Raw genomic sequence first — 15,882 nt, 5'->3', positions numbered from 1 at the left:
AAGAGTAAAAATACTCATTGCATTGGCAAACTATCTCATTTACCGACTCAAATTAAAGGTAAATACACTTAATTTAGGAAATTTTAACTTAATTCTAACTCACCAATAACAGCTGTTCTTTGATGTTAGGGAGGGTCTAGCCTGCCATGTAAAACTGCTGTAATGGTGGATGGGGGCCTTATTGTGGCACCAGGAGGCTGCAGATCTGGAGGCACCACATATGCGCCTGCAGATGCGATGTGAGAGTTAAGGATAAATAAAATAAACTGTTACATAAAAAAGAATCACAAGACATTGGTTATTTGCATGTTTCTTTTTATTTTATAGGAAATATATGCATTTCTTTAGTTAGAATTGCTTGGTTTAAATTAGATATTGAGCAAAACAACAAACAATGCTGTTGTGTCAAACTGTCCCAAAGGTAATTCCCAGCAATTTTTCATAGTGTTTCTGACTCTAACTCACTGCACCGAACCCGACATCCTTCTTGATTGTCCAACAAAGGCCACTGGAGTTTGAAGTTTTGGCAAAAACAGAACAAAAAAACATTCTTTTTAAAAAATGACCGACACTAAACACATCAGTCTATCAATTAAGACATCCGGATAAAATTCTATTTTTGTAATCAAGGATCGTACAGAATGTAGGATTAGTTTAGCAGCTGGATGTGAAGTGTAAAAACTGGACAGGTAAGAAAAGTTCCAACATTCAGGAAACGATAGATTCATCCGCTGCTTTTGTTTTAACACTAAGGCACAATCTGTAAGAAATCACTCTTAGGAGATTATCTTTGCAGACACGTAGTCGATCTGAGACAAAAGTTCTTTGGTATAAAGCGTACTGAGAGATTTTTCAAGGACATGAACATGAATCAATATTTAACAGATGAGATTCAGTCGACCTTTCTCATCTTTAAAGGCACTAAGGTACATGTTCTTTTTGCTGCTGTAATCCTGCACAGGCACTCTTTGGAGACTTTAAGACAAATGGTGAACCAAACACGGTGTATTCAGAATTCCTCTCACATCGTGGAGGGAATCCTGGTTTCCACTCATAATATCGGTGACCACCAATCATGTTCATTCCATGGCACCGGGCCTGGTTGCCACGTAAACAAACACCACGATGAGTAGAACCAGCACGGTGAGCGTCGGCAGCACCACGGTGGCGACCTGCTGCCGGGCCTCCTGCATGGCCTGTTTCCGCTCCTTCTTGTCCTTAGACGTCTCTTTCTTAGGTTTGCCTTTAAGCTGCCTCATGACGTCTCAGTGGACCTCTGGCTTCTTCAGCTTCAGCTTCTCAAACCTGAGCAGCAGAAACATAACACAATTTTCACATGAACATGAATCTTTTATGTTCATTGTTCTGGTAATTATCAAAAATAATAAACCAAGACATGAAATATAGGATTGAACACAGCTGCAGCGTGGAGTTGTTATTGGAGAGGGACCTTAATCCGTTTTTGCCAGGTTTATTTAACTAAAATTCAAACATGTCTGTGCAGTCTAGCTGGATCCCTTATTTAAATTTTATCCCAAAATGTTAAACGTGTTTGATTGGAGATGCAACATCATCCTGACATCAGGTCTGCAGGAATCAGAAAAGCCTCCAGGTGTCTTTGGAGCCAGCTCTGTCCTCATCTCGCAGTTCTCTTATAAAACGTAACTAGGTCTATTGCTCTTTTTTTTCCCGTTGACCCATCAAACTGGGACCGAGAAATGGTTCAGATCTACTGCTTCTACATACTGCGATCTAAACAAGGAATATATTTCGATAACAGCATCATCATTATTGGCGGCTCGTAGGTTTAAAAGACTCTTCACCTTGTTCCAGACATGAAATGGTACAGTAATGGCAGTACATGGACATTGTCTGTTTTTTTCAGATTTCCCCAGAAAAGCGAGGACCATTTGGACCAAGGTGAGGACGTTTTGCTGGTCCTTACCTACAGGTTAAGGACTAAAGGGTGGGCTGAGCTTAGATTGAGTATGCTGTGGTTGTGGTTAGCGTCTGGGTTATTGGCAGGGTTAGGGCATAGAAAGAGTTATAAATGAACACAAAAACAAATGAAAAAGAAGGTAGGGTAAAGTTAGAGTGGCTCAGGTTATCCTGAGCTATCTCTATAGTTATGCTGCTAAAGGCTTAGACTGCTGGAGGATATAGGGACCCCATTTCATCATTCTGCTTCATTCTATCTCTATTCTCCCACTCTGCAGAATCTGTTAGTTCAATCTCTAACGTTCTGCTCTCTCTGCTTTTTCTCATAGTAGCTTCATCTGGTCTGTTCCTGTTTGGCTGTGACTCCATCCTGGAGAGAAACATCAGCTGTGCTGCTGCCATAAACACCTTTGTTTCTAGATGTTGGAGATCGGCCTGTTTTCCAGTGTAGTCCTGTTTCTCTGACTGTGACTAACTGGATGTGCTCTCTTCATCCTCTGACATGGGAGCTGGCTCGGAGCTCGTCTGCCTGGCTGTGTGTTTCGTGGACGGGGCCGCCTTTTACAGCTGCTTTTTGTATCTATGCTTCTTTTTCTACGTCTGCTTCTGTCTCCTTGAACCCCAGTAGGCCTCAGCAGATGGCCGCTCACACTGAGTCTGGTTCTGCTGGAGGTTTCTTCCTGTTCAAAGGGAGTTTTTCCTCTCCACTGTCGCTACAAGCATGCTTAGTGTGAGGGATTGCTGAAGAGTCAATGAGTCGATGCAATCAGCTGGTTTTCCTTAGACAGAAAACCTTGAATTAATCTGACTGGATGATCTGGTTGAACTGTAAAGTGCTTTGAGTTGATGTGTTGTGAATTGACGTTATAGAAAGGAACTGAATTGAATTAGCCTGGTCCTAATGAGGCGGACCCATTTTTCTGTGTGTTTTAGGCGGCTGTAGAGAGGTATTGAATGAATGACATTCAGGTTGATGTTATGAATGTACTGGACATGGTTGGGGTTAGGGTAATGTAGCGATTAGCTATAAATGCAGTAATTCAGATGAATGACAGTAAATTTAAAGCCCTAATGTGTGCATGTGAAGGTGACATGAGATGTTAGTATCTGACTGCAGGGGACAGCTGCATTGACAGCCTAAGGAGAGATCAGTTTTCTTAGTCTATTTGTATTGGATTTAATGTTCCTGAAACAGTTTCCTGGGAGCAAACAGTGCATAACCTGCGTGGGTGGGATCTTTAGCAATGGGTCCAGGCTTTTAATTTGCATGTTTTCTGAACAAAAACAAGGCTTTGTTTGGCTACTGTATAAAGCAACTCAACACTATGTCTGACATTTGAATTTAAAGAGCTTCCTGGATGGGAAGCGAAACGTTTTCGAACTTGGAAACAAAGTCCAGTGGATTGTTTTTTTTTTTTTTACTTTTTTGGATTTACTATGATCTGGATGACTGAGAATCTTAACCAGCATTCTAAGGCTTTAAGGCATCCCATAAATAAGCTAAAGTCTGACTTAAAAAATAACCATTTGGAATAAATCAATCCAATAAAGAACAGAATCAGCTGAAAATCTGACAGTATGATTTTAGGATTGCTGGCCAGAGGCAGCAGGTGGTCCAGAAGAAAAAACAACGTCTCTGGAGGAAAACCTTACGGCTGGATGGAAACTTTAAAAAAAAAAGCATCTGAAGCCACCACAGAAGTTTGATCTGTGAATGCAAAGAGCCCACAGCATCCTGAGCTCCCAAAGACCATCACCATCATCTGGGAACGATTCATCACCACAGGCCATCCTGTGAGGAAAGAGAGGAAATTCAACCCTGACATTCTCTACTTTCATCATTAATAAAGAGAATATTCTGGGCTATAGAAAGAGATCTTTAAAGCCAGTGTGGTTCTGACTGTAAGACAGGTGTGTCTGACTGTTTCCCAACTCCTCATCTCACACATGACAAAGTCAATCCCATAGAAATGCTGCAGACAGGTTGGTTCACAGTTTCTTATCCCAGGAAATCCAGCCGGTTGCATCAGGAATGGGTGTTCCTATTCAAGGCTAAAATGGGATTTCCGTTTTTTTATGTTTCCTGTATGAAATAAAAAGAAACTAAAGCTGATAATCTGAGACATAAAATAAACCATCAACCCCAAACAGAAGAAATCTGTAGGAATGCTAAAACGCTAACTGACCCTATAAAGGGTTAACTTCATAGGGCCAGTTAGGTTTTTCATCAGCACTTACAAATGGAGTCCCCTCCGTCCCTCAGTGAGTTCTAGAAGCACAAGATCTATATCCATCCATTCAGCAAAGATCCTGCTACATGGCTGAACATCTTTTTTGTCATTTGAACAATTATATAAGCCCTTCAATGATAGATTACGTACTGGAAATTAAGCTGAAAAAAGTTAAGTCAAGAAAAAGTTAAAAAGCTAATTGAAAAGTTAATAAGCGTAGTCAACAATTACATTTAGGTTTAAAAACTAAATAATGTAAGTGCCAGTATTATCATTAATGCCTCTGAGGTTATGTTGGACCAAAAAAAAAAAACAGTTTTTTTTTCACTCAGAGTGTTTTTCATGAATTTCTTAGAGGCACTTTTCTTATTTTTTCTTAATATATTCTTTGGCGTTTCTTGTTATTACATTGACATTCATTCTTTCCATCAAAATATCCAGATTGTTTGAATGTTACAAAGGTAGTAAGGTCTTTTCCTGGATTCCAAAAACACTTGGTTTAAAATGTAGATTCTGTCAGTGTTTCTCTGAGGGCCTATAAAGGGTTAACGGCTCTATGAGACTTTCAGTCCTTCGGGGTTTAAGGAGGAAAAGTTTTGAGAATGAGTAGAAAAGTAATGTAGATTATAGCAGGTGTTTCCTGTCATCTAGAAATAGAAAACATAAACGATGTCATCTGTTTGTGGAGGTTATAATAGAAAAGCGAAGCGCCGTCAGTCAGAGATGCGCAGACAAACCTCAACAAGTGGTCTTCCCTCCGCGGCAGGCGGCCAGATAAGCGGTGCTTCGGTCCTCCGCGGAGTAATCTCACCTCCACTAGATAGGAGACAAGAAACGTTGCCACTACGGTACTATTTTATTATTATTATTCTATTATTATTATTAAATCCTCCTCCTTCTTTTTCGTCTTCTTCTTCGTCTTCCCAACTTGGTATTCTTCCTCGTCTGTTTTATCTTCATCTGTTGAGTGGCTGGTTGGGAAATTGGCAGATTCGCCCAACACTGCCACCTTCTGCGCTGGAGGTGCAGGTCGGAAGCTTTCTAGGTTTCCTTTTGTCTATTTTTCAGAACTTCCAGGCTTGTGTACATTTGAAGACAGTTTAAGCAGGAAGTTAGAAATGTCAGTTATAAAGAAACTTAAGAAGCAACAAACAAACAAATCTTCATTAATTTACAAAGTGAATCAACCTAATCCAGATAAAATTAGACCAAATAGAGAATATTGACAATAATGGAGAATATTGACAGACGAAAACATTTTTTTTTTATGGGTGATTCTTTAACTACGGGCACTTTTATGTCCTTCATGAAAAGGGACATTTCACACCTTTATAGTTATCTTTACAATGAAACTGTTTAGGACATTTGTTTTAGTAGTCTGTGATGACTTTTTCACCTTTTTTCAGCCTCATTTATATGTAAATATTACCGTTTTGTGCTTGTCCCACACCCAGACTTTTCATCTTCAATGATAAAAATGAATAGTAAAAAAAAACATTTTCTCTAAGGTTTTAAAATATAATTGAATAAAATATCGATAAAATAATCAAACTATAATTGGAGTATTTAATGTCATACAACTGTGTATGTGATTTTCAAAACCAATTGTAGTTGTCCCACACTATTGTCGTAATTTCCACCACAACACTGTAATGTCTGTAATGGAGATGAACAGTGACATCACAGCACAAGTCTGACATGGTGGGAATTTTGACTTCATCCATCAACTCTTGAAGAAAAGCCAAGATAAATATTGCTTGAAAGGAAAATATTTTTATTGTATGTAATTTTCAAACATGCCGTAACATCAACTCAGTTTGGAAATTATTTATTATTTTAACACACATAGATGTATTTTGTTAGCATAAAATGCCAGAGACCCTTTCTTAGCTAGTATGTGATGCTACCATAGATTTTCCCGCCAATTTATGTCAGATTGTAATTTCCACCACATTGCATTCTTTGGTGGAAATGACATTTGCGTGTGTAGGCGTAATTCATAGATACACATACAAGGCCCTTGTTCTGTCACATTTTATTTATCTAATTTATTATTACAACAAAACTTTTTTAGACAACTTTTGACATGTTTCTAACTATAATTTACATGCTAAGCATTTTGCAGTGGTGCCACCCCCTCTCTCCCACCCTTAGTACCACCTATGCACAACTGCAACTAATTTATTATTATTTAATAATGTATTTATTTATCATTATTATTTATTATTATGCTCTATTAAGTTTTTTAAAAGAAAGTTTTGTTGTCTATATGGTCTTCATGGTAATTTCCACAACAACCAGTAATTTCCACCACGCCATTTGTTTTTAAATAAATTGCTGCTAAATTCTAATCACTCATTAAAACCTTCTTCATAACTTAAGAGATAATGTTCCACTTTAATTAAAAACACAAGTATTTACACCTTGAAATGTATCTTGTGATTCCAATGCTTTATCTCAAGTTATGGCGAACATAATGAATTTACCTAATCCATAAGTTTATTATGTGATTTACGATAAAGGCATAAAAAGTTAGATAGATAGATAGATAGATAGATAGATAGATAGATAGATAGATAGATAGATAGATAGATAGATAGATAGATAGATAGATAGATAGATAGATAGATAGATAGATAGATAGATAGATAGATAGATAGATAGATAGATAGATAGATAGATAGATAGATAGATAGATAGATAGATAGATAGATAGATAGATAGATAGATAGATAGATAGATGTACTTTATTTATCCCAAGCTGGGAAATTGCGTGTAGCAGCAGCTTTACACATAGTGACAGTCACAACACAATGAGATAAGAAAAAGTAAAAATAACATAACATCCACATGTATTTACATTATAAAGGTGCAGTGAACAGTCCTAAGGTGCAGTGAACAGATTATAAATAAAGTATTAAAACATGGAGTGCAGTACAGTACAGTGCAGGTTACTGTATGCTGAAACAAGAGTTTATTTTTTATTGTACAATGTGATGGCATATGGTAGGAAAGATTTACCTTAAAGCTATATATGAAATTGTTCTTCCAGTGAAAAAACATTATGTGTATCATAGTATTTTAGAATAAATGACAAATATTTTTATGTGATGGAAATTACATTTGTGCCAGCCGAGTTGAGAAATCTGTAAAAAAACAAAACAATTTGTCTTTAAAAATCAGTGTTTTCTTATGAATCTTCAAACTAGACTAATTATGCTAACCGACTACATTGTGAGAATTAATATTTTATTATACTTTTTCTTTTCAAATAGTGCCTGTAGTTAAAGAATCACCCATATATATATATATATATATATATATATATATATATATATATATATATATATATATATATATATATATATATATATATAACAACTGTTTTCTCACCCCTCGTGGGGTGGTATGTGTCATCCTCAAGCTCGGGTCCTGGGAGTTTGAGGGTTCTGCGCAGTATCTTAGCTGTTCCTAGGACTGCGCTCTTCTGGACAGAGACCTCTGATGTTTTACCTGGAATCTGCTGTAGCCACTCTCCCAGTTTGGGGGTCACAGCCCCCAGTGCTCCAATTACCACTGGCACCACTGCTGCTCTCACTTTCCACATATTTTCTAGCTCCTATATATATATATTTTTTTTTTACAATTTTGGTATAGTGCCAGCTCTAAGTGGGTCGCTCTGTGAGCTAAAGACATGTTTTACAGTCTCTTTACAGTTAACGATTAATTGATTACTAAATTTGTTGACTTTTTAATGATCGATTATTCCGATTCTGATTCCGATTCCGAGCAAGATAAAAAAATAAATAGAGTAACTACAGCCTAGATGACTTGTAGAGTGAAATTAATATTCTAAATCCTCAGTCTGAGTTCCAGGGCTCATGTAAATACAATAAATTTATTTGGCGTCCCTTGAATCTATTATTTTGCTTTGTTTCAATATTACAGAGAGAATATTTAAAAGATAAGGGTGGGTTTTACCTCTGAATAGCTTCAAAAGAAAAAAACAAGATAAATCCACATATAAGAGACATATTTGGTTAAATATATTTAGTTAAATAGGCATAGATCTACATTCTGTCTTAGTCACTGGTAATTTCAAATGAGACAAGTGGAAAAAAGTCAGAATTCCTCATTCATCAGAGCAGATGATGCTTCAAACATTAATAAACAGCATCTGGTGTGTGTAGCGCTTATAAGATTTTACAAATGTAGCAAGAAATGCTGCTTTTCTCTTTAAACAAAATACACCCTGATTTTTACGTCAAGCATAAAAAACCGAGCATGCATATTTTTGCATAGGACCAATAACATCAGACCAATGGTGTCCCTCGAAAGTTAAAATCAAAGCTACGCCCTTGGCTGCTGTCAGCGCAGCAAACAGGTGGGCTGGTTAAGAAATACAGACTGGATGTTAACCTGGCATGTCCTCCTGTGATTTTTATCACCATGGCATCTTTATATATAAATAAGTGGAATGGAGTTGAGTTTTAATGTCCGTCATTTTTTAGCATGAAAAATTGAGGATCTGGAGTGTGAGCGTGTGAAGACACTGAGTCTCACACCTAATGTGTGAGAGCTGAACAATGAAAGCTACATGAATCCAATAAGCTACATGTAAACTGGGGTTTTACAAAAGGACACTTTAGTTAAAGCTAAAAAACAATCTACTGGACTTTATTTCCAAGTTTAAAGACATTTCGTTTCCCATCCAGGAAGATTTTTCAATTAGCGTTGAGTTCCAGGCTTTTATAGAGGAGCCCAATAAAAGTCCTGTATTGGCTTAGAGAAGATGCACACTGAAGTGGAAAACCAGCTCCACTCCTTAATTATGGGAGTCGTTGAGGTTGTCATTGGCCTGTAATACCCGATATTGGCCCATTCCTCTCAAAAGGTCGTTAGGGGTCATTGTTGGCCTGGCTGACCTGGACAAAATATCTCGCCAGGTCAGCCAGGCCAACAATGAACCTCAATGCTACTCCAGACATTTTGAATTTAAAAAGCTTCCTGGATGGGAAGTGAAATGCCTTCACACTTGGATAAAAAGTCCAGTGGTTTGTTTTTTAACTTTAACTTTTTGGAATGACTGAGAATCTCCACCAGCGTATTAAAGGACAGTTTCTCTAGCGATATAATAATATATAATGAAGATATTGTGCTTTCTATGAATTGCATATTTTTAAACGAGTCTATCAACAGAGCTACATTCTTAAGAAATACTGTACACACATTGGTTAAATTTAGCAAATTCACATTTGTGAACAAAACACTAAAAAGATGGTTATTTAGAAGGAACTTTTTGATTTTGTTCTCCATCATTACCCCAAATTTTATTACTTCAATAATAAAAATAATAATACATTTTATTTAAAAAGGCGCCTTTCTGGACACTCAATGTCGCCGTACAAAAGCATAAAAACACAGTGTCAGAAAATTTTTTAATAAAAACATTTAAAAAATACAGGGGCTGTGACAGTGAAATTGATATATAATCTGAAACAGACATTTCTAAATTGTTTATCCTTCCCCAGTTAAAGACACTTTAAAAAATACTGTTAAAATAGAGCAGGAAAAGAAAAGATGTTCCTCTGTTTTTGTCTGTTACAGAAAGTATGCTCATTCTCCCAAATATTAAATTTAGGTTTAAAAAACATCCCCACAGGGATAAATGTAGTTTATTATTTTGAAATGAACTCGTTTTGCCTTGGGTTGGATAGTGAACCTAAGATAATTAGAACTTATATTGTTTTTATTTGTAGAAGTGAATTCCTCCTTTAATATATATATATTTTTGGTGTTATGGAAAATGTATTTGGGTAATGCATATCTAAGAAACTTGTTATATTTTTAATACATAAAGAGTAAAGAGTAAAGTCTTGAATTGACAGAGAGCATAACCTAGGTATCGACTACATGTATAACAACGAGCCTTTAATAGAACATATGGAATTTAATTAATCACTGGAACAAATAATATTATATTTATGATTAAACTCTGAAAAGTCCAATAAGTTTCCTCTGCCATCCATTAGATGTACTATGGAGCATATTTCCTGTTCCATCCAATCTTAATAAAATTAAGATTTCTTTCTACTCAGAATATACCTTCTATAAAGTTGTATTTTTAGGGGAGAAATTATGTTTAAAGATAATTTTTCAACAATGGAGAACTTGTTCATGAAATCTTGATAATTTAGATAAAATCATGACAGGTCTCTCTAGGATTATTTACCTGGCCTGCTCTCTCAATATACCCCAGTAGATCATGAAGTTAATCAATCAGAATAATTTGAATTTTATTTGAGGGAACTGACATCACTATGTTAGCAAAAATGGTATAACAAAATCGGTAGAGGAAGGTGGTCTAAATACCATTTAAATAAATTCAGTTTATTTCTATAGCACCAATTCACAACACGTCATCTCAAGGCTCTTTACAGAGACAATACAACTACAGTCAGACTGGTTCACTTTTCTATCTAAGCACCACCACCAAGCACGCTTGTAACAAAACAAACAGAAAAAAAGCAGAGAGCTCCACAGGCCGGGTCCATAGAGCTCCTATGACTTTCATTGACTTTGTTTCAATAAAAGATGCTATAAAACGATGGCTCAAAAATTTTATCTACCATCTTGATCATTTTTGGCTCAATCTCCCTTGAGTCCGCAGCCTTAATTCCCTTCTTCAAATCTTAGACACAAATTTCCCACTGAGCCTGAACTAACCGCAGAATCTTTCCCTTAATTTTTCAGTCCCGGTTCGACAGAGTTCTGAGCAGCACTGGACTCTTATCACCAACTCTCAATAAAACCCGTTAAACTTTTCCCTGGTCTCTCTGTTTGGTCTTCTTCATGTGGGTCAGAGTGTTCTGTCATGATTTTATCTAAAGCTCTGACCCACATGCAGAAGACCAAACTGCGGACTCACATTTCCAGAAAAAGGAGTCTCTTGTAGAATCCAGTCGGTGTGGGTTGTTCCAGTGAATGACTTGCTCGTTGGAGGGCGGACAGGGTTTACCCAGATTGCGTTTTTTCCTTGAGAAACAGAGGAGCTGACTTAGTTTTCCTGCTGTACTTGAACGGTACTTGTGGAGATGAATCCCCTGCTCAGAGAGAGACGTCCAAACAATCCTAGGGGGAAAAGTTTATCCAAACCACAAGCACGAATCCTCAGCTCAGTTTGGTGCTCAGAGAATCCTTCCAGGGGGGAGAAGGTCCAAAACATCCAGTTTGCAGGATGACTTCCTGCCGAGAGGGAAAGACAAAACAACAAGGTTAAGACTCAGGTTGACAAAACTGAGTTTGACTCAGTAAAACTCAGCTTGGCTAGAGTACCCAAAACTGGCAAACACTCTGGGGTCGAGGTAGTGGCAGTCAGCAGCTTAAAAGTCCTCCGGTAATGAGGTAACCATCCGCAGGTGTGTGAAAGGGCCAATGAGAACCAGGAACCCCCCTTTTGGTGGAGGGAAGACAAACAAAAGCACAACCCACACAGACTGGACTCCTAACACCTTCCATTTTAGAAAAGAGTATTCTATCAAACACTGAAAGGTCTCTTTTTAACCAAATATTTAACTCCATTTGCTGGAAATTAACAGATTATACTTTATACTTCTGCAACGGTTTCAATGTGTTACTTTATTGTATCTGTAATACTATATCTGTTGGTTGTGTTGTTCTTTTTTACATGATGAAGCAGACACAAGACATTTTATCATTGTATCCCTTTTATCTCCTCTTTCTTTCATCTTTTCTCCTTTTTTCCTGTTTTTTTCTTTCCTGTTCTACTTTCCCATTGCAGTGTCCATATAATCTAAAATACTCCCTGCATGAATTATAATAAAGCTATTTATATGCATAGTGGAACAAACTATGGCGATAGCCGTACTGCTCCACTTGTGAGAGTAAAATCAGTTGGGCTCTTTTTGACATCAAGGCAATTATTCTTATTGCCGCATCGCCAGAAAGGACACTGAGTAGAAAAAAAAAGAAAATAAATCCAGAGACTATCAAAATTACTCTACAACTTTAGATATATTAATTCCTAAGAATTTGACTTTGTGTTTAACAGATATACCACACTGACACATTGGAGGGTGGTCATGCATTGATATTAATTCACATTTACTTAGATTTAGGTACAAACCTGAGGCATCTGAAAAAACATGAATGATTTCTTTTGCATCATCTGTTAGCTGACTAATTGCCAGTGGATGACGCATGACATCCAATTTTTTATTTTTGGGTTACCTTCTGTTATCTAGTAGAGTGGCCAGCTCTTTCATTAGATGTAGACAGAGTTAGATTATTTCTGCCTGAACCTTCTCCAGAAGCACCATAGAGAGCGTTCTGACCAGCTGTCTCACTGTGTGGTGTGGAGGCTGCAGCGCCTCAGACTGGAAGAAGGTGAGAACAGCAGAGAGGATCATGGGGGCTCCTCTTCCCTCCATTAAAGACATTTCATCTCAGCGCTGCGTGTCCCGAACCCGTAACATCATCAATGACCCATCACCCCCCCCACCATGGACTGTTCTCCTTGCTGCCCTCTGGGAAGAGGCTTCACAGCATTCAACGCAGCATCAGCATATTCCAAAACAGCCTTTTCCCCACTGCCATCAGACTGTTTAACTGTTGAAAAACTCTAAATCAACTCACAAATCAAGACTCTGCATCACACTGATAACATGATACTTGCACTGCATGGTGTTATATCTATTTTTTTTTATTTTTGCACTGCTCTGAATCTTCCACGTCAATGCCTTTTTGCACCATATCTCTCCCACACTGAGTACATTTGATCACTGCTGCACTTAATGAATGGAAATGTTCTTTTTCATTGGTAAGCTACTGCTCATTCACTGTTGGAACACTGTATTAATAAAGAAATTATTTTGTATACAGTCTGTGTATACAAAATGACAATAAAGTTTGTATAAGTCCTTCTCCTATGTTCCAGACCTTTTGTATATTGTTAGCAGTGCCTCAGTATCTTCTCAGGTGTCTGTGCTAAAGGAAAATTCTTAACATCTAAAACATAAAGCAAAACCTAGCAGCAGGTAAAGAAAGGCCACGGTTCAAGTCACTAACTAAGGCATCCCTAGGCTGGCCTGATATAAAAATAAATAAATAAACTATATCTAGATGTGACTGTTTCCACTCCAGTGTGAGGTTTTCAACTTGGAGTAGCTTTAATCAATAAGAACAACAATCTGTGAGATAAAACATATTAAATATATAAAACAATGCTAATGGTTTGGTTAGTTTTAAAAGAAAGAAACTAACAAGAGTAAAGGTATTTTATTACATAAAGACATCAATAAAAATATCTATGTTAAGTCACCAGGCTACCATTAAAATGTACAAATGTTCAATTTAAATTTTTATTTTACTGTGTAATAGAGTTTTGAATTTGAATTTCAGAAATATACCAATACAGAAAAGTTACAATTAAAATCCCACTCCCCTGCAATTCCACTGTGCTTCCCCTAGAGGGCATGCGCTCCCTTTAGGAAATACTGACCTACACTAAGCATGTAGATTAGTTCAGATTAAAGGACATTTTAAACTGTCAGTAAACATTTTTTTCATTAAACCTATACTACCAGAAATAGTTTTTGCTTCATTAAATTCATTTCTGTATCAGATTTTATTTTTTTTAATGATTGGTGGAAAGGGTTGTTGTGGCTCAATGTTTTAACTCAACCTTCTACTTTAAATTAAACATTCCTTTAAAATGTATTCCCTCAAATGAAAAACAATATTCTCCCAATCACTTTACCATGCTTATTTATATATATATATATATATATATATATATATTTTTTCTTTTTCTTTTTTTTTCAAGCTCCATTCAATATAATCCAAAGCAACAAAGGTCCACTCAATATAGTACAAAGCAACAAAATTAACTCATCCCCTTGGGGAGCAGTGGGCTGCCATCATGGGGCGCCCAGAGAGCAGTGTGGGGTTAAGGGTCCTTGTTTAGGGACCCAGAGTGGCAGTCTGTGGGAATGGGGCTTGAACTCAGAACCTCTGGGATCCAAGCACAATGCCGTAACTACTAGGCCCCACTCCCACAATGTTAAATATTATTATTATTTTATTATGATGTATATACTTTAATATACACTCACCGGCCACTTTATTAGTTACACCTGTCCAACTGCTCGTTAACACTTAATTTCTAAGCAGCCAATCACATGGCGGCAACTCAGTGCATTTAGGCATGTAGACATGGTCAAGACAATCTCCTACAGTTCAAACCGAGCATCAGTATGGGGAAGAAAGGTGATTTGAGTGACTTTGAACGTGGCATGATTGTTGGTGCCAGAAGGGCTGGTCTGAGTATTTCAGAAACTGCTGATCTACTGGGATTTTCACGCACAACCATCTCTAGGGTTTACAGAGAATGGTCCTAAAAAGAAAAAACATCCAGTGAGCGGCAGTTCTGTGGGCGGAAATGCCTTGTTGATGCCAGAGGTCAGAGGAGAATGGCCAGACTGGTTCGAGCTGATAGAAGGGCAACAGTGACTCAAATAACCACCCGTTACAACCAAGGTGGGCAGAAGAGCATCTCTGAACGCACAGTACGTCAAACTTTGAGGCAGATGGGCTACAGCAGCAGAAGACCACACCGGGTGCAACTCCTTTCAGCTAAGAACAGGAAACTGAGGCTACAATTTGCACAAGCTCATCGAAATTGGACAATAGAAGATTGGAAAAAACGTTGCCTGGTCTGATGAATCTCGATTTCTGCTGCGACATTCGGATGGTAGGGTCAGAATTTGGCGTCTACAACATGAAAGCATGGATCCATCCTGCCTTGTATCAACGGTTCAGGCTGGTGGTGGTGGTGTCATGGTGTGGGGAATATTTTCTTGGCACTCTTTGGGCCCCTTGGTACCAATTGAGCATCGTTGCAATGCCACAGCCTACCTGAGTATTGTTGCTGACCATGTCCATCCCTTTATGACCACAATGTACCCAACTTCTGATGGCTACTTTCAGCAGGATAATGCGCCATGTCATAAAGCTGGAATCATCTCAGACTGGTTTCTTGAACATGACAATGAGTTCACTGTACTCAAATGGCCTCCACAGTCACCAGATCTCAATCCAATAGAGCATCTTTGGGATGTGGTGGAACGGGAGATTCGCATCATGGATGTGCAGCCGACAAATCTGCGGCAACTGTGTGATGCCATCATGTCAATATGGACCAAACTCCCTGAGGAATGCTTCCAGCACCTTGTTGAATCTATGCCACTAAGAATTGAGGCAGTTCTGAAGGCAAAAGGGGGTCCAACCCGTTACTAGCATGGGGTACCTAATAAAGTGGCCGGTGAGTGTATATAATATTGTTACAATTTATAAAGTTCTGTATAATAAATTATATAATATATATATATATATATATATATATATATATATATATATATATATATATATCTATATATATATATATATATATAGATATATATATATAATCGTTTTTTTTTTATTATTTTCTATTTTTGTGGGGGGGTGTTCAGATTGCAATAAAGTAATCGGAAAATGTTACTGTAAGAAAGAAAAAAAGTACTCTTTGCTCAACATTTCGACCATCTATCATGATGCTTGTCAAGCTTAATTTGAAGATCCTGTATTCCTGATCTTTTTTATGATGGACTAACGGAGAACTCCTGCAAAGGTCTGCCTCCACACAGTCACGTAA

Source organism: Cyprinodon tularosa, unplaced genomic scaffold, assembly GCF_016077235.1.
Source record: "Cyprinodon tularosa strain WSP-4 unplaced genomic scaffold, ASM1607723v1 ctg500, whole genome shotgun sequence".
In the NCBI taxonomy this organism is placed as follows: domain Eukaryota; kingdom Metazoa; phylum Chordata; class Actinopteri; order Cyprinodontiformes; family Cyprinodontidae; genus Cyprinodon; species Cyprinodon tularosa.
The sequence above is the reverse complement of the archived record's forward strand: the minus strand, read 5'-3'. Positions refer to the sequence as shown.